This window comes from Pteropus alecto, unplaced genomic scaffold, assembly GCF_000325575.1.
Source record: "Pteropus alecto unplaced genomic scaffold, ASM32557v1 scaffold76, whole genome shotgun sequence".
NCBI classification, from domain to species: Eukaryota; Metazoa; Chordata; class Mammalia; order Chiroptera; family Pteropodidae; genus Pteropus; species Pteropus alecto.
The window spans coordinates 21,896,070-21,916,935 of NW_006443138.1; the positions used below are offsets into that span (position 1 = coordinate 21,896,070).

At 39.2% G+C, this 20,866-nt stretch overlaps 1 pseudogene; it reads left to right on the plus strand.

Annotated features, from left to right (window-relative positions):
- The first annotated feature begins 11,237 nt into the window (after nt 1-11,237).
- LOC112472401 lies at nt 11,238-11,356 on the plus strand (annotated as a pseudogene).
- Nucleotides 11,357-20,866: the final 9,510 nt, after the last annotated feature.

The window sequence follows — 20,866 nt, forward strand, 5'->3', positions numbered from 1 at the left end:
AAGGCTCACCAGATGGGAAGGGGTCTGGGGGGTCAGTGAAAAAGAGAAAAGGATTAAGTACAAATGGGTAATTACAAAATAGTCATGGAGTTACAAAGTATAGCATAAGGAATATAGTCAATAATATTGTTATAAATATGTATGGGAGTAGAGGGGTACTAGATTTATAGGGGTCATCAGATCTGTAAACACTGTGCCGTACACCTGAAACATAATATTGTATCCCAACTATAAGTGAAAAATAAAAACTTTTATTTAAAAAAATTGATCAATTCAGTGAGAACAGGATGGAAACTACATACAAATAAACCATTTATTATAATAATGTAGTTTCTATTAATGAAAGTGAACATTTATCTAATACCTATTATAAGTCAGGCCTTATGCTAAGTGTATTATGTACTTATCTCATTGAAACTTTACCCCACCTTTAGGTAGGTGCTATTTTTTTTTTAGCATTCTTAGAATTTATTATTTAGTTGGATACTTTAGAACTACAGAATTTATAACGTATCGGTAATAAACTATTGTGTTCCTTGGTTCTTGCTCTTTGATTTACATGAATTATGGTTTATCAAAATGTACGCTGTTTCTTTTTTTTTCTTAATTTTTTTGTTTTTCAATTACAGTTGATATTCAATATTATATTCATTTCATGTACACAGCATAGCGGTTAGACATTTATGTAACTTACAGAGGGATTCCCCCTAATATATCTAGTACCCACCTGACACCATATATAGTCATTACAATATTATTGACTATATTCCCTATACTTACTTTATATCCCAATGACTATTCTGTAACTGCTAATTTGTACTTCTTAATCCCTTCACCTTTTCCACTCAGCTTCTCAACACCCCTCCCATCTGGCAGCCATCAGTTTGTTCCCTGTATCTAAGAGCTTATTTTTGTTTTGTTTGTTCATTTATTGTTTTCTAAATTCCACATATAGGTGAAATCATGTGGTATTTGTCTTTCTCTGTCTGAATTATTTCACTTAGCATAATATCCTCTAGGTCCATCCATAGTCGCTAATGGTAAGATTTCATTCTCTTTTATGGCCATGAGTATTCCATTGTATGTATGTACCCCTCGTTTTGCTTTTCTGCCCCTCCTACCAGTCTTGATGTAGCTTCTTCTTTATATCGTTAGTTATAGGAGCACTGTTCAGTGAGTCTTCAGGCAGTTCTCAAGGGTGGTTGTCTACAATTTAGTTGTAATTTTGATGTGGTTGCAGGAGGGTCTGAGCACAGCATTTACCTACTCCGCCATCTTGATCAGAAGTAGTTAGGAGCTATTATTATAACCGTTTTACAGATAAGGAAATTGAAGTCCCTAACAGTTAACTGTTTTGTCCAACAATACATAGTTACTTAGGGGTAAAGCCAGTATTTGAAACCAGGGCTTTCTGACTGCAGAACCATTTTTTCTGATCACTGTTCTAATTAGGAGCACAGATTATTAGAGTTAGATCTTAGTCCACTCCCTGTTTTAGGCAAGAGGGTGCAGAGGCCCTAGTGGATTAAGGATCTACTTAAAGTCACACAATATGTCTTCACTCACAAAACGGGACTTACTTCTATGTTGTTTCTCCCAACCGGAGAAAAGCTAGAATGAGTCTTTGGGTATTTGCCTATAAATTTACAAAGGAATGTCTTTTGGGAGTTTGAGTTGAGAATATCCATGTCAAGAAAAGTGGAATCTCGACAAACTTATACTCAAGAACTCAGTTATGAGGCTATCTATTCAATCATAAGAAACATTTCTGAACAATTGTAAACTAGCCATATTCCAGTAAGAGTCTCCAATTCTACCTGGATCCGGTCTGATAAAAACAAACCTGGAGAACAATTATCTGTTTCATAATATTGTTTTTTCTCAATCTTTCAGGGGAGTCATCTTTGAAAAACTCATAAGCAGAAAGTTAACTTATAATAAGCTGATGGTGAGGCTTCAGGTTTTATTACTTTTATTTTTTGGCTGTTTTTCTTTTCTTTTTTTTTCTTTTAAGAGCTCATAAACCATGCTGAATGTTAATACTCCATTAGCTCTAAAGGAAACATTTTTAGCTCCCATAAAATTCATTTTACCTCCCCAATAGGAACCTGTAAACATAAAAGCTTTTTGTCTTATAAAAAGGCTTAGCAATAGTTGTTTCCACAAGATTAGCCCCATTGATCCGCAGCACCTGTGCTTCTAAAAAATGTAGGACATTATCAATTTTTTACCATTTGTCCAGGAAGCTATGTTTGGACTAATGTTATTTATTCAGCTGGGTATACTGACAAGAACAGAGAAGATCAAAGCCGCTGGGGATTGTGTAACATCTAAGATTGGTCCTGATAATCAATCAAGCCTGAAGCGTATGAACCTGATTACAAAACATCTTCTTACACATACTTTTAGGATACTAATAAAGTGGAAGGCAGTGCTATCTGTACCGGCCATAACCCACTTCAGGTATTCTTATGACCTCTTTTTACGCCATTCTACTTAGTTATACTTAGTTTTCCGCATGGTGAACACACAATAAGCACAAGATGAAAATCCTAACATGCGATCTGCAACAATGAGACCCTTAAGGTTGTTAAAAGAACAAATAAAAAGGGGTGTGGGAGACCTGTGAACTGCGTATGCCACCCTCAAGGAAGAACACTGGGCGACTGCAGCTCATTCCTGTCCCCTCCCCCTGTACTCACCCTAATGGCAGGAAGGCAGTGGAGAGCACAGGAAAAGACACTCCTTAGGGAAAACTGCCCTTGTAGTCTCAGTGTTTAACCTTGGGTGTTCAGTGAAAACAGGAGGGCCAGAGATGGGAGTGCCAAAACAGGAAGAGGAAAAATACAAGATAGTTTGGCAAGAAAGGAAGCATTGAAAGAGAAAGAAAAGAAAAAGAAAAAAGCCAAAACCATAGGCTGCATTTACCTGAGAAGCAAGAAACTAAAGGGAACAATTTAAACCTGAACAATGCAAAAGTGGCAGCCAAGGGAGCCTGCCCCACCCCCTGCCCCGCCAGCAGGGCTGCAGAGTGAGAGAAGCCATTCCAATCTGCACCTTTGAGCCTGGCAGAGGACTGTTCTCTGAATGACACTGGCCCTACCTAACCCAGCTGCTTGGAAAGGAGCTTGCACGAAGAAGGTGGGAGGGAAAAGATTACAGAGAACCTGCTGGCATGCCTCTTCCCTTTCTGAGTTTGAAAGCTTCTCGGAGAACTTTAAAGGCTGACAGCTAAATTTAATCAGGGTTAAATCATTGAAATAAAGATGATGTTCTTATGCAACACAAATGAAAAGTGATTCTGCCAGTGCTTTCCATACAAGGTAATGGTACAGACTCCTAGGAGCAGCCCAGCAGTTTGGAAATGTTATGAATTCAGTGTAGGCAGGAAATGTGCGAGTCTGGTTCACTGCTGATATTGTCTTCCAGGGACTTTAGGCCTGTAGGTTAAACCGGCAGGGTTCCACAGCTGGTGTTCTATAATGACAGTGCTTACTCACTTGCTCTCTCTCAGTTCAGTAAAATTCTTCATACATGGCATCCTAACTACATTCTATATTTAAGACAGCCGTTTTTTCTTAGGAACTCCAAATGTTTTCTGCAGAAGGAGCTTGCATAACCCTTATAACCAAGGACTGGGACTGAATGAAACATTCATTTGTTTCAAGAGAGTTTGGCAATCTGATTTTGTGCCAGTTCAATTATTTTAGAAAATGTACAGGACCACGTCTGGTTCAGACTGACTTACCACATGATTTATTTTCTTTAAAGATAAATGTTAAATCAACAGCGATATGTCACGTACCCTTGATATGATGTGATGAGAAGAGCATTTTACTTCTGTAGTTGTCCTCCCCCAAATCCATAATCCCTGTAAAAACCTGAGAAAAACATCAGATAAGCCATAATTGAAAATCAGTCTATAAATCACCTGACCAGTATTCCTCAAACTGTCAAGGTCATCAAAAACGAGGAAAGTGTGAGAAACGGTCACAGTCTAGAGGAGCCTAAAGGATATGACAATTAAAATAATATGATATCCTGTGTGGGGTCCTGGAACAGAAAAGAAAATTAGGTAAAAACTAAGAAATTCTGAGTAAAGTATGGGCTTTATCTATAAAGAATATTTTTATACAAATATATAAATTATATTTCTATATAAATAATACTGTTTTAATTTTTACTCCTTAGTTGTAACATGTGCCATGATGATGTAAGATATTATCGATAGGGGAAACTGGGCGTAGGCTACAGGGAAACTCTCTGTACTATCTTCACAGCTTTTCTACAAATCTAAAACTATTCTAAAATTAAACTGTTTATTAAAAAATAAATGTTGAAAGTTAGTTTGGTTCATGGTTCCGCGAAATCAATCATTTGAGTTTATTTCATGTTTCTATTTACGATGGGTTTAAACTCCTTTTACCAATGTCCCATTATTACTGATATTTTACCAAAAGGAAAATTGAAACATAAAGATAAGACTGAACACAAAATGAGGGATGATATGGTAAAGGAGAAATTTATCTCCTAGAATGTGTTTACTTGGTCTTCACTCAGACACTGGCCTATGGGTCTTGCCCAACTACCTCCTGCCAGGATGCTGGGAAATAAAGTTTCAAGTAATACCTTTAAAGACTCTAGGCATTTCAATAGGATATTTTGGAGAGTGGACAGCAAGTCCTAAGTAATGGTTTTATAGTGTGGCATTTACACACACACACACACACACACACACACACACACACAAGATGTAGTTGGTTAGGGATAGAGAATGGCTCCACCGGTTCTTAAGCCCTTTCTAGTCATTGGGCCAATCCCTATTCAAACGACATAGGGTTAGCCAGTCAGTTTTAGTGTAGTGGTCATAAATCCTGATTTCTAAGGTCATGACTTCCCAGAGTCCATCAAGGATAATGTGACTTCTCATCTTAGTTGTATATGATAGTCAGTGTGGGAGGGACTCCTGGAGTCTAGGAAGCAGGAGACCAAAGTCGACCTCAAAGAGATGACCTGTACCTTGCTTTTTGGTCTTTAGTAACCTGAGACACTTCTACTAGCTGTTTAATCAAGCTCTGTGACTGCTATAATGAGGACATGACAGACTTTGGACTCATGAAGTCCTGAGTTCAAGTCCCCATTTCCAAGTTTGCTACTTCCTGGTTGTGTGGCCCAGGTCAGGCTATGTAATCTCACTGATCTTCAGGATTTTCATGAGGAACAACAAGCCTGATCATAATCCTGCTTCGAAAACTTACTGGGAGGATTAACCACATGGAGAGTATGAGAGCCTCTTGCCCAATGTCCGAAATATAGTAGATGCTGAACAAATAGTCTCTCTCCTCCCCTTTTCCTTCCTTTCTCACGTATCCAGGACAGTGGGAACAGGCACAGCTCAGCCGCTTTCACGAATGGTTCTCTCTGTTCTCACGAGATTAAGAATCCTGCTAATTCACTGACCATTAATTTTGAGGTGCGAAAATAACCTCTTCTGATTTGTGCAAAATCAGAAGCACTAATACTCTTTTAGTGTATACATTAATACTATTTATTGTTATTCAGTGGAAAGGTTCAATTTTATCTCACCAGAAATTGTCTGGGTAACTCTCTTGCTGGACAATGAAGGTTAACTGAGCCCAGGAGCCATGCAAAGTAGACACTAAAGAGGGTTGTTTAAAACAAGACAGGAACCATCTGGCAACAAGATGCTTTGCCAAAGATGCCACTGTATCTTTCGTAGAATTGTGGGAACAAATAATTAAGAAGCAAGGTGCCTAACAAAGGCTAAGAGTGGTGGGGAAAAGGAAATAAAAAAAGGCCAGGCAGGGTGAACAGGGAGAGACCCCTCAAAACACAGACAATCTGAAAATTAAAAGGCAGAAGACATTTTGATCTGAAACCCTGATAGGGAACTCAGAAGAGAAAGCTTTCCCAACACACAGGCCGTTTATATTTCTGAATGGCAGGGCCTTCACAGTAAGTGTGCTTCTGTTACGTTAAGTGTCTGTTACAGCAGGCCTTGTCCCAACAATGTGGCCTGCTGGCCTGTCCAGTCTATGTCTAACTGATACAAGAAAGCTTCTGCGTCTCTGTAAACCAAACCAGCATTAAAGTCAAACAACCAAACAGTATCATTATTATTATTCACAGTCTGCATTGTAACATGACAGTGACAACTGTCAAGCAAGCCATCGTTTAGATCAAGTATGACTTTGAGGAATTCCACAAAGACGTTTATATATTTGACCCAAATGGGTCTTCTGTACCATTGCGTATGGGAGTGGAGTGGAGGAGTAGGAAGACACAGATTTTAATGGCTTTGCTGCAGCAGAGACAGGATATAGAGGAGACGGATGCTGTACAAGGTATTTTAATTCACCTTGAAAGTACGATAATGGAAGTAAGTGCCAGTTTCTACAAACTAATATATAAAAACCATTCGCACTGTACCTGGCACATAGGAAGTGCTCAATAACAAAATGACAATGATGGTGATGATTGCAGCCATCACATTTCTGATAGATAATTTAACTGCTTGTTTTCATGATTCACATTTATAGAAAAATAAAATCAAGATAGTAACAAAAAGTGCTCCTTGAATTAGAAGAAGCAGTAATAACCCATTTTTACCCAGGCTATGCCAGCAAAGAGCTAAGATTATCAAGTTCCTTCTAATTGCTAAAACAAAGTTTCTCGTGAAACAAAAACTGCTTCCATAGTGATTTTCTAATGGCATAATGTCATCCTAGCTTAAATGCTGTCAGATGGAATGACTTTGCTCTTTTGAGCATGATATTGGTCAGATAGAACTATTTTCAGATAAGTGATAGGTCAATTTTATTGTACTTCTATTTCTTAAAAAATTTTAATACAATACAATATAATACTTTGGTGGATTAAGGCAGATATGGGAACTGTAAAATTTTCCATAGGTAGGATTTTTTGCTTGTCTTTCCTGATTCCCATCATTGCCTTTAGCAGCCAGGTCTGCAGACCTGAGCAATGGTTAATGTTTAAAGAGGTACAACATGTTCTGGTTAACAATCTTGCTCATTTCCTCTTCCTGATGGTGCTGCTGTGATTGCAGGACTCAAGTAAAACCTTTTCATTACATGAGAATACATAAGAAATGATGCTCAAGTCATAATAACTGTGAGATTAAGTTGCTTGAAGATAAAGAACTTAACGGGCCTAAGGAAAAACGAATTGGCTTGGACCTCTATGGGAATAGTTTTACTGTAGTACATGGAAATAATCCACAGCCACCACTGAAATATGCATAAGGGTTTCAGACAGGAAATGAAGGAAATGCGGCTTTAAACTGAAAGTACAGTGGATTTAAATAAACTGAATATAGATTCTCTGGTGAGAACTTGATCAGGGCACTGCTAACATCGGCTCACCCTCTCAAATACAGTAGTAGAAAGAATTACATGGTCTGCCTATCAAATTCAGAATGCAGGGTGCTCTCCAGACCCCCAGTTATCCTCTTTCTTCTGTTATTAATCCCATTCTCATTAATCCCCCATACAATGTTCCATGAGAGCAGCACAATGCAGCTACTGACATTTCTCATAAATGATACACTCAGTCTTCTTTTTCCCAATCCAATTAGTTTCATTTCCCTCAAACTTTACTCAACGTTTCTCTGAGAACCTTTCCTTAATTATCCTGTAGTCCTTCCTTATCATTGCAAACCTTCAGCAGTTATTTGTCTGTTGATTTGCTCTCTAACTATCCTTGGGTATATACTTATACTGTGCTTGGCATTGGGCTTGGTCTTGGGGCTACATGATAAGCAAAACCCAGTCACTACCTTCATGGAGGTCACAGTCCACACACACACACGCACGTACACACACATAGTCCCATGATCTGTGATAAGGGCGATGACTGAGACAGGCATGAGGAAGGAAAAGATATTCATCCTCTAGGGAGTCAGAAATCTTCCTGGAAAAGCTGATGCCATAGTTGAGTCTCTTGGGATGAGAAGAAGCTGGGCAGGTAAAGGAAGGTGAGGGGAGGCACAGACAGTGTGTAAAGTAGGTGGTATAGGCTAGGAACAGATGTGCCCTGTACATCACTTGCTGATGAAAAGTTTTCTGAATTCAGCTTCTTTTCAAGAATTATAAGCTCTTCCAGGGAACCATATTTCCTATTTAATTTGCCTTTTCCCCGTAGATCCATTATAGTCTCTAGCGTTTTCCAAAGAGTGTGTACCAACATCCTGAGAAACACTGCTGACTCACTGGCCACATCCTGGGCACTTGTCCAGCAGTGCTAACAAAACTGTGTGGCCATGGGAAGATGCATCATGCTCTCAGCTGCAAGTTGAGGCCAAGGAAGGCATTCATGGCTCTGATTTGAAGCAAGTACATGCTACCTAAATGGAGGAGCCACCCAAACTACTTACTTGGAAACTTCACAGTCCCCATCAAATACCATCTCTCTGCTATTTCCTATTCTTGGCTTTTGTGATGATTTACATTTTACATTCAAAAAGTTCTGCACCAATATTTCTATTAAGATTTCATTGGATAATAAAAAATGTCAGAACAAGTATGGAATGGAAGTTCTAATCATTCTATAGAAACAAAAAAAAAATCACTTTTTAAAATTAAGACCTTAAAAACCCCTTTTGATTATTTTATTTTGCTTTTTCAATTAGCTATAATCACACCTCAGATAAATCTCATTACTCCCCTTTTTAATGATGTGGTTGCTACTGCAAGAATTGCAAATGCTGCAGCTTTTATTCATCTGAATTTAAAGGTAGAAATACTTAGTGGGCAAACAAGTATTGTTTTGCTCTGTAACTATCCTTGGATATATACTTATACTGTGCTTGGCATTGGGCTTGGTCTTGGGGCTACATGATATTTAAAGGTAAAAATACTTAGTGGGCAAACAAGCCAGGGTCTCACAAACATTTTGAGAGCTTTGTTGGGTCTCTCAGACTGAGGTTGAGGCAAGGGATGTGTGCACTGTTTCTGGCCTCACATTTGGCCTCTAGGTAAACAGACCTCCACATTCCAAGGCTGCCAAATTGCCATCTTTCACGGATGATTAAATCCCAACCCCTTCTCCCACTGCCTGAGGTCAGGGATGGAGGAGGGAGGAGAGGTAGAACATCAACAACAGGGTAAATTCATTGAGAGAGAGAGAAAGAGAGAGAGAGACAGAGACAGAGAGAGAGACAGAGAGAGAGAGAGAGACAGAGACAGAGACAGAGAGACAGAGACAGAGAGAGAGACAGAGAGAGAGACAGAGACAGAGAGAGAGAGAGACAGAGATTTTCAGAGATTAAAAAAAAAAAAAAAAAAAAGGCGCACCAAGCGAGTTTTACAGGTTCTACTCCTTCAAAGCTGTCATTTCAAGGTTATGGCTTTAGAATGACAAGAGGCAGCTTTCCACCTGAGCCCTCCTTAATGGAAACAGCAGGATCTAGCTTGCCTCTGGAAAGAAGAAAGAAAAATCCTGGAGCATGGAGCCAGGTGGGGAATTTTGATCACTGAACCTGGAGCTTTTGTAACTACCAAATAATCCACAAAAATCTTTGTTTCTGATGGCCCATGGGTAGGGCCAAAATCATATTCAGTGTGAAAATGAAACTAAAGGCCTGTTTTAAATCCCCCAACTAGAGCTTCCACACCCTGGTGCTGTCCCAATAGGCAAAGCTATCTGGATGAGACTGTTAAATAAAAGCCATTTCCAAACCCAAGGTCTGCATCACGGATGGAGAAGTAAAACGAGCAGTATTTCCTAATCTGATTACACCTCCCAGTACTCAGGTCAAGTAATCCAGTTCAAACGCATTAGAAGAACTTGTCCATGAACACTTTGAGGAAGCATATAATACTCCTGATTGATTTTTTGTTCCAAACCTCAGTATTCTTATTCGTATATTAGAGATATTAACACCTAATTCAAAAGGTTAATCATAAAGATTACACAAGATTTTCAAGTCTCTGCACAGTAGGCACCTAAAGGTGATTTGCTTCCTCCTTTTCTCCCACTATTCTGACTCCTGTTGTTTTACCATCTTGGAAGTTGATTGTATAACCAACTTAAGGTGCTTCTTTGTTCATGTTTTCTCTCCTGGAAGGGTCTCAAACCCCACTGAAGGCAGGAGCTTTGTCTGCGGCGCTTCTCACAGAAGACTACACATAGTAGATGTACAGTAGGTGCTCTGTGGATACATGTTTCTATACGTGTTTCAATGCCTTCACTGTTGTCTGACTTTTCCTTCCTCTCAATCACATACGATGACATGGTGGGGACACATCAAATGCTTCAATACGTCTATGGCCTTTCATCACCTTTAAAGATAACAGGCCAACGGGCATGGAACTAGAAGGAGAAAAGCACTGAGTAACAAATGTTGATCTAACCAAAGGGTAATGCCTGTTTTTCCCAACCAGGGCAGCATTACTGGAGAAATTACCCTCTAGCTTTTTAAGTATAGCCCCAGCAAAATGCAAGATCAAAGCAAGGATCCAGCCAGGAGGTCATTTTACAGAGAACTCCGTAGCTTTCCTGAATCCAGCTTGCTAACCTGTTGCAAAACACCAGCACTCTTGCAGCTGCCTTATTGATACCATCAGCCAACCACCAGGCAGGCAGGCAGGGAATGTTTGCAGAGGCTTGGACTTCTGTAGGTAGATGACATCTATAGACAGCTACAGAAGGTCATTCAAGATTACCAAGTCTTTCATTTAACAAATGAGTAAGCTGAAACCGGAGAACTTATGATTTACCCAAGATCACAAGGCTAGTTAGAGGTCGAGCCAGATGGAAAACCCCATGGGCAATGGTTTCTAGTTCAATCCATTTATTCAAAAAATGTTCATTAAACGCCTCCTATGTTCTTAATATGTTGGAGATACAAAGATGAGCATGACACCCTAATACTCAGGGGTCGTATAGTCGAAGAGGGGATGAGAGACAATAGAGACCTTCAGTTTTAGGACAATGCAGAGTAGTAGGTGTAAAGGGGACTAGGGAAGCCAGGCAAGGAGACTGAGGCATTCATTTCAGGCTCGAAATTTTAAAGGGATATTAAAGCTCAATAATCAAAATAAAGAAAGTATCAGTAGGACTGATTTTTCTTTTTGGCTCAGGCCCGGTATGGCTCATCAGGGCACTATTGTTGATCCCATCTTTATTGAACTTATCAATATTCTGTTCATCCTGGATTTTTTGCATTAATTTTGATTATTTAAAATATTACATTAAAAGTCTACGGCCATGCTACCCTGAACAAGCCTGATCTCGTCTGATCTCGGAAGCTAAGCAAGGTCAGGCCTGGTTAGTATTTGGATGGGAGACCACCTAGGAAGACCAAGTGCTATAAGCATAAAAAATAAAAAAAAATAAGGGATTGTAAACTGACAAGGTCCTTGCAACCTGTGAGGTCAACCAAGGGTTGCCTTGCCTAAAAAAAAAATAATAAATAAAATAAAATATTCCATTAAAATACTTGTAATCTTGATTACTGAGTTTTTTTGGTGCTCTCTTCTAAAAAATTTTCACCTAGGCAAGGGCCTCTCTGTAATCTCCAGGGGAATCTAACAGAGGTGCTGTGGGGATGGGAGGGAAAGTGGGATCCATTGTGAGAGTTCCAGCAGGAGTGCAAGGTTTTCCAAGTCTTCCTGCAGGGGGCCTACGGGTTCTAAAGAGCGCCATTAGGGGAAGGGCAGGACCTTTGCAGCCAGAGCAGCTCTGCCTCAACCTGTTTTGCCTGCTAGCATTTTGTGTATTCCCGATTTGGTAGAAAGGGATCCTCAGGTCTAAAAACTGTTTGAATAGCTCTACACCAATTGGAAAAGATTAGATTCAAAATCATAAAGGCCCATCGCATACATCATGGGGCTGCAGTATAGGAGTTGAGGGACAAAGTAAATAGATGAAGGAGGCAACTCATCAGGGCGTGAAGAGGGACAGGACTGCATGCGAGCATACCAGATGCTGGTTGGCCCACCAAAGATGTAACAGGTTTCAGAGCTCAGCTGTCTGCTTTCCTTCCAAACTCCCCCTCTAGAGCCCTATTAGCAAACTCATTCAACAGACATGTCTGCTTATTTGGCTTGACAAAATGGCTTGTGTGTCCTTTGTCCACCAGAGAGAGAGTCTAAAAAGATAATTTTTAAAGTTTGGCTATCATGACAGAAAGTCTGCTTTCCTTAGACAAAGGCTCAATAGATGGTGAGTGGGAAAGGCAGAACCAGAGGGAAAAAATATCTTAGAAACGATTCCTAAAACCGAATTAAGTGTAATTCAATCAGATCTTTCTGGGGGCAGCCGCATTGCACAACTCCAGGGGGCGACTTCTCATTGTAGTCTATGTAAGTGGCTCCCCCGCCCCACCCAGAGTCAGTAATGCATAAACCCGCTGACTATACAGGAAAGCAACAGTTTATGACAGTCGTCTAAATGTCTGCTAGGAAATAATAGCTTGTTTCCACATTTGGCTAATTCAGGCATCCTAATTCAAGCTATTGGGCTCTCTCAGTTTTAACAATGTGGCTTCTCAAATTCTGGTAATTTTCTCCAGCAAGTATGTTCAATATTTTTTTGAAGAGGAGCAATTTTGAATTGCTCCTTGAATCCCTACAATTATTAGGGAAGAAGGAAGTGAATATGTGTATAGTGACAAATGACTAAGGTGATGGGCATTTGGGAAGACGTTGAAAGTAAAGCAAAGAAAGAGTTCAAGATTGAAGTCAACCTTATTATATTGGTTGGATTATATGCAAAATAAATCTGATAAGACCAAGTTTTGGGGAAGAATATACAAACTGGACTCTCATACACTCCTGGTAATATTTAACTTGGTATTTTTGAAAGGTTTTGCGCTAGGTATGTGTTCAAATCTAAATTATATGCATATAAAAATATTAGAGCACATTTACAAAATATGTCTAGAGTGACTCCACTAAAAATACAATGAATATAGTAAAAAGAATGTGAGATTATGCACATGTAAACGATGGTTCTCTGGACAGTATGGTTACGGGTAATTTTTTCCAGCTTTATTGAGATATAATTGACATAAAACATCATGTAGGTTTAAGATGTACTATGTATTGATTTGATATACTTACATATTGCAAAGTGATTACCATCATAGCTTTAGCCAACACCTCCATCACATTGCATAATTACCATCTCTTTTTGTGGTGCAAACATCTAAGATTTACTGTCTGAGCAACTTTCAAGTATATAAAACAGCATTATTGAGTATAATTGCCTTGCTGTACATTAGATCCCTTGAACTTATAATTGAAGTTCGTACTCTTTGATCAACATCTCCCCATCCACTGCCTGTAACCCCTAGTAACCACTAATGTACTCTCTTTTCTAGCAGCCTTTTTATTTAAAAAATTTTTTTCATGCTTCAAAAATTCTTTCATAATTGAAATTTTATTGGTTGTTTTGAGAAGTACACAGACATTTCTGTTTGCACACAATTTCTAACGTACATAACAAAAACCTAGTCATGTAGTTGTGATTCTTTTCTAAACAGTTATTCCAGTGACTTTCCAGCTTAAAATTTGGAGGCTAATTTTCCTCAATAGAATATCGAGTACCAATATTTTCAAATGTTGATATGCTGACATCAAAGTCCCACTAATTCACAATTTAATATCATATACACTAAATAATCAAATTTTCAATCTTTCACAGCACGTTAACAAAGTTACTAGGAAAACTGGACTACCGCGACGAAAATGTTACACAAACTTCTGAGGGAGAGCCCAAACCAAGAAGTGGTTTTCTTTAGGAAACAATTCTGCCGAAAACATGGAATAGAAGTAATTTAAATGTTCAAGACATAGTAAATGCATAACTGACTCCAAAATGCCATTTAGTATGCTTTGTGTTACAGGATATAAAAACTACTCCCAGCTATGGAATGTTAAGCTGACACCCAAGACGATCAAAGTCTCTCATATTCAATATCCCATTATTTCTTGGTTGTACCAAAAAATAAACAACCAGCAAATTATTTCACCTCTTAAAAAAAAAAAAGCATTAACACTTTCTAGCAGCCTTTTTAGATAGCACATATAAATGATGTGATACAATATTTGTCTTTCTCTGTCTGACCTATGTCACTTAGCATAATGCCCTCAAGGTCCATCCATGATATCACAAATGGCAAGATTTCCTTTTTTTCTCATGGCTGTATAATATTTCATTTTTTTTAATATGTGAATTTTTTTTCTAATGATCTCCCTTTACTTTTCTAATTTTTTTGAAAAAATTTATTCACACAATAAACATTTATTGAGTACCTGCCACAGGCTGGGGTTGCTTCAGGTGCAGGGGATACAACCACAAACCTCAAAACACTTAGATTCTAACGTAGAGATCTAGGCAACAATGGAAATAAATAAAATGTGTAGTGATGTGGGGAAAAATAAAGTGAAGGATGTCAGAAATACTGGGGGTGGAGTGGGGATGATTTGAAAATAAATGTCGAAAAGGCCTCAGAGAAAGGTGTTATTCAAGCAGTGGCTGAAAAGAGGTGAGAGAGTAAGCCTTTCAGGTGTTTGTGGAGAATGAGTTTCACATAGAATGAATAACATGTGCAAGGGCCCTGATGGGGAGAACAGAGCAAGTGAAGTGGGGAGTAATAAGATCTGAGGTTAGAAAGGCAAAGAAGGGAACCAGTAATGTGAGACTTGAGAGTCTTTACGAGAACTTCGCTGTTACTCCAAGTGGGATGGAAAGCCATTGTCTGATTCTGAGCAGAGGAGTTATATTATCTGGCACATTCTTCAATGGTATCGCTCTGGCTGCCTTGGGGATAGTCTCCACACAGGAGCAAAGGAAGAAGCAAGAAGACCAGTCGTGAGGCTATTTCAATAATACAGGCAAGACCTTTTGGTGGTTCGGACAAGAGAGACAGTTATAGTTGTATGGTACTACATATATTCTGAAAGTGTGGCCAACGGGATTTGCTCAAGGTTTGGGTGAGTAGTGTGAGAGACCAGGAGAGATCAAAGAAGATTCCAAGGTTTGTGCCTAGTTGGAGTTGCCATTGCTGAGATGGGGACATCCATAGAAGGAGCATGTAGGGGAGGGGGCAAGACTGGAGGTTCAGTTTGGGACATGTTATTTTTGTAGTGTCAAGAAGCAGTTGAATCTGGAGTTCAGGGGCAGGTGGGAGGAGTAGCCTGGGGCTGGGGCATTACTTCTTGAAGTTGGTCAACATATCCATGATATTAAGGCCAAGAGACTGGGTGAGATCGCCAGAAGACTGCGTTTAAACAGTGAAGAGGTGTCCAAACCCTGCCTCCTGGGCACTTTAGAGTTAAGGCCACAGAGATGAGCAGGAGCTAGCAAGAGATGCTGACAAGGAAGAAGTGAACCATGAGTTCATGAGGTTCTGTAGCCTAGCGAAAAAAAGTCTTTCAAGGCAGAGGGATTGATGATCTGTTTCAACTATGGCTGATGGGTTGGGTAAGATGAGTCTGAGAGTTGTCCATTGGCTCTAGCAACGTGGCAGCCATTAGCGACCTTGACAGGAACGGATTTGGTGGAGTGTGCAGATGAAAGCTTGATTGGAGTGGGTTTAAGAAAGGACAGAAAGAACTGGAAACGGCGAATTAAGAAAACTCTTTCAGGAGTTTGGCTGCAAAGGGGAGAAGAGAAGTAGATCTGTAGTTAGAAGAGGAAACGAGGCCAAGAGAAGGATTCTGTTTATGTTTTAAAGATGGAGAAAGTGAGATTGGTTTGTACGCACAGTAGAGAAAAATTCGATAGTACAGGAAGAAGAAAAGGGACTTGCTGGAGCAGTGGCCATGGATAGGCCAGAGGGGCTGGAATCCAGGGCCCAGAAGGAGGCCAGTTCTAATGCAAGAGAAGGGAAGGCAGGGCTTATGGCCACTGCTATTGGAAGATGGGTAGGAGTGATGGTGGGGTCATGGAAACGACCTTCTGGTAGCATCTATTTTCTCACAAAAGAGGAAGCGATTTCATCATCTGAGAGTGGGGAGTCTGAAAGAGTGGAAGAATGAATCAACTAAGAAAATGTGATGTGATTACTGGGAAGTATTAAGGAGATGAACAGGTGTTACTTAAGGACAAGGAGATGAGGAAAGAAAGAAAACTTTAATATGCATGAACTTTCACTTGGCAACCCCACTTCTGGGAATTTTTCTTAAGGAAATGATTAAGGAATTTTGCCAGGATGTTCTCTGGCAAGGCTGTAAGAGCAAGAAGTTAAAAACAATCTAAGAGCCTCACAATAGAAAATTGGTTATGCTGAACCAATTTATTAATCAGTGCAGCCTTTCAAATGTAAACATTGATATTGAAAGCTACTGACCATATATTTAGAAGAAAAAGAAAGTTTCCACATTTGTGGAAAAATATATTTATTTGTATATCTCCATCTATCTGTATGTATCTATGTGTTTAAAATTGGTAATCCTTGCCAACCTGGATTATTGATTGCCAATTTTTTTTTTTGTTGGCTGTATTTTCTGATTCTTCTATAATAAACAGAGTGAGAAATTTGTAATGAGGAAACAACAGAAGAACCTGCTCAATGTTTCTGTGCTGTGTGGCACCTTTAGGTTTTTATCGTGATTCTTAAGATGTCCTGCAGCCTGCTTTCTTTGCTGCCTCAGCCTCCTCTGAATTTCCTTAAATTTAAAGCAAACCCTGGTAACACCACAGTGTGGGTACATCCCTACCGAAAATCTCCATCAACCACATCATTACCACCAAAACCACCCAAACTAAAAATATCTAAGCGAAAATTTATTTTAAAATACTTCAGTATAGGTAGTTTGTGTAAGCATTAACTTTAATTAACAACACAAAGGATGATTAATTAATATGTGAAGTGTGTGAAATCCATATCTTATAGTTGATTACTTAGCATATGGAGTATACTTACATAAATCAACACTTAAGAGTAGTAGCTTAGCATAAAAATGTTAGAAACAATGTTTATGGTAAAATTGTGAGTTACCAGTGCTGAGACAGGAGCCACTGACCAGGCATGGGCAAGCCCAGCAGCCCACGCTCACTCTTGTCTCAGGTCTCTTAGCCCTGGGCGGGGGGTCCCTCCACTCCTTGAAGGATGCTCTTGAATGATCCAACTCAAATATCACCTATACAGTCCTGTTGTGCTCATGTCAGCAAGTCCACTTCAGGCTACACTTTGCCTGTAAGATGCCAGTTGACATACACAGTGGCAGAGAGGGAGCTGTCCAAAGCCACGAGTGTTCATGCCTGCCTGCTTGCTCAAATGTGTGCTTATATTTGACCAATTTGTACTGAGATGTTCTTGAATTGTGACACACCAACTGGTTTGGATCAAATAATGCCCACTAGAACATTAGAAGAAACTACCAAAATTTACTAGGAAGAACTTCATAATCATTTATTAGCCAGATTGGTTTATGCCATTCGCTACAAATAATAATCATGTTATTTGATAGGTATAATGGACATTGTCTCAACAAAATATTAGGTGGGTGACAGAGCATATTTAGAGAATATTACTACTTTTATTGATCTAATGTATATAATTTAAGTTTAAAAAATGTGCTGCTTGTGACATAGCTTTAAGATAACCCTCAGCCATCCCTCTTTTAACCAGATTGTTGCCCCAAGCCCATGCTATATAGGGATTCTGGAATCTCTACCCACTCCCCTGCCCCAGGGGATTCCCGGTATTCTTTAAATCTGCCTCATTTCCACGCTGTGCCACTTACCTGTGAAACAGTTGCTCCGGAATTCAAATTTCCTAGCCCCAAACTGCCACTTCTCTGATCCATTTGCAACTTATTCACTATTAATGTCTGAATTACATTGGATAACTTTGGAGGTTAAAATGGATTCATGCACATGGATGTCTGAGCAAGCAACAGAGACATGACCTAGAATAGTTTCATGGTTCGATATTGCATAAACATGTTTTATAATCTGTTTAACAGCAAACTTGATACTTCCTGAATGTGTCAACTCTAACACACATTTTTCTGTTAGAAGGAAGAAAAAGAAAAACCATGCTTTTCTTCTCATTCATAATCAAGGGAATTATAAAATTGATAAAATCTGGTTGCCCTCAGTAACACACTTCTCGAGCTTTTGTTTTCTTCCTATGTTGTTTTTTATCTTCTTGTGCAGGGCTGGAGTACAGGCAACTCTCATAGCTGGAACGGTGGCATTTAACCTCAAGTTTGTGGTTTTAAATACACCTGCCTGACTCTGACAAGAGATCAAAATGAACGTCGTAATGATGGGACAGATTGATACTATGTGCCCTTTGATATGAGACACTAAGAAGAACATAGCACCGCTGCTGTGATATTCCTGACAAAATGCATATACTAATCATAAAAAAAGTCATACAAAGCCAAAATGAGAGAAATTCTACAAAATAACTGGTGTAAAATCTTCATATATATATTGAGGTCATGAAAGGCAAGGAAAGATTGAAGAATCATTCCCGACTGAAGAAGACTAAAGAGACATCAAAAGTAAATGAGGCACATTTCTTGGATTGGATCCAGAAACAGAAGAAAAAAAATATTTCTGTGCACATTAGAATAATAGATAAAATTACATGGTGATACTGTGTAAATGTCAACTTCCTGCTTTTGATGGCTGAACTATGGAGAACATCTTTGTGTTTTAGTAAATTCAGACTGACATTTCTAGTGGGACTGGGGCATCATGTCTGCAACTTGCAATTGTTTCGGGAAACATAAATGAGAGACAGAAATAGAAAGATAGATACATGGATGTAGAAAAGTGACAGATGTTAACGATTACGGACCTGGGTAAAAGATATATGACAGTTTTTTGTATTATTTTTTTTTTAACTTTCTGTAAATTTGAAATTATTTCACAATAAAATTAAAGAAACAAAGGAGAAAAAAATGTTAAGGAATACCTTAAAGTAAGAGTCATTAGGTTACTTACCATTACTATTAAAACAAGAATGTCCACTATTACTATAAACCAAATTACAAATATCTATATCTATTATTATATATACGATATATAACCTCTAGCTTATATATACATGTATGTAATTTGCCTGGGATCCTGCAGACCTGCTGAGTTAGAATACAGGGGAGCATCCAGAAGCTCCAGAGGTGATGACTGTCACACAGCCAGCATGGCACTTCACCCCCTATCAAGCCTCTCAGTTCCAGATCTTGGTTAGGTCTGGGAAGGAAGAAATCCTGCTTCCTGCCTTTGTTTTTCTCACATTCCAAGTCCAGCGCCCACTGTCCTCTCTCTCTCTTGCTACTTCACACACTAAGGTGTAAATACCCGATAATGACTCAGCATAGCTGTGTTCTTCAAAACACTAATGTGTTCTCAGAAAACAAGTGAAAATAAAACAAAAACCCATTTAGTGCTTGGGTTGAATAAGTCTAATTCTTCATACAGGAGCTCCTCCTGGACATTTATAATATATATTAGTTCATAAATGGCTTACAAATGGCTGCATTTTGTGTAATTTAGTATTTTGCAATCATTTTTGGCCACGGAATGCTTTCCCTCCTACTTAACACATCATAAAACATCCAGGGACACTTTTGTTTCTCCAGGTTCACTTGCTCCCAAAGGCGTGTGAACCATTTACGATGCTGAAGGGAGACACCTAAAGGTAGATGGCCCTCAAGCACTTAGTCATCCTCACAGCTTGGCCTTCTTGCGTGGGTCAGCTTTATCCACAGGGTGACTTCCCTCTGAGATTTCTAGATGCTGTGAGCAGCAGCTAGGTCTGCTACTTCTGTCACAGCCAGGCAGACAACTGCTTGTACTCATCCTGCTCAGACTGCCCCTAAACCACTCATCAGATCTAGGAAAGTGGGTTTGCCCTGGTAGCTTTAACTGGCTGTGGCTCACTCTTGTGGCTAGAAAGGGTCCCATTCATACACGGCAACTACACAATGAGGATGAGGACAGGGTGGAGTGGTTGTTGGGGGCAGGTAACAGACTATCCTCCACAATGTGGAATTTCTGTCAGCAGAGAACTAAGGATACTGCACCTGGCTCAGGTAAGCCTCTTCCCACACAGGGCGTCCCAGACAATCAACATCTCCTTGAGCAGTTCCACATCTTGGGTTAGCTTATCCTGGGGCAAGGAAGGGACCCCCTGAGCGTAATACCCTCCTCTCTGGGTGGAGGGCAGAAGGCAGGCGCAGAAGCACAGGCAAGAACAGAGGGACGGATAAGAATATCAGTGTACAACAAAACAAAAAGACAACCGACTGTTTGGGAGAAAATATTTGTTAATGATACATCTGATAAGGGGTTAATATCCAAAATATACAAAGAACTTGTACAACTCAACAACAAAAAAACAAACAATCCAATTAAAAAATGGGCAGAAGACTTGAACAGATACTCTCCAAAGAGGAAATACAGATGTTTAATAGACATATAAAAAGGTGCTCAAGCTCACTAATTATCAGAGAAATGCAACTTAAAACCACAATGAGATATCATCTCATACCTGTCAAAATGGCTATCATTAAATCAAAAAACAACAAATGTTGGTGAGGAAGCGGAGAAAAGGGAACCCTCATACATTGTTGGTGGGATTGTAAATTGGTACAGCCACTATGAAAAACAGTTTCTCGAAAAATTAAAAATGGATATACTTTTTGATCCAGCAATTACACTTCTGGATATTTATCCAAAGAAAAGCAAAACAATAATTGGTAAAGATCTGTGCACCTCTATGTTCACTGCAGCTCAATTCACAACAGCCAAGATATGGAAGCAACCTAAATGCTCACCTACAGACATTTGGATAAAGAAATTATGGTTCATATGTACAATGGAATATTACTCAATCATTAAAAAATAAATAAAATACTAC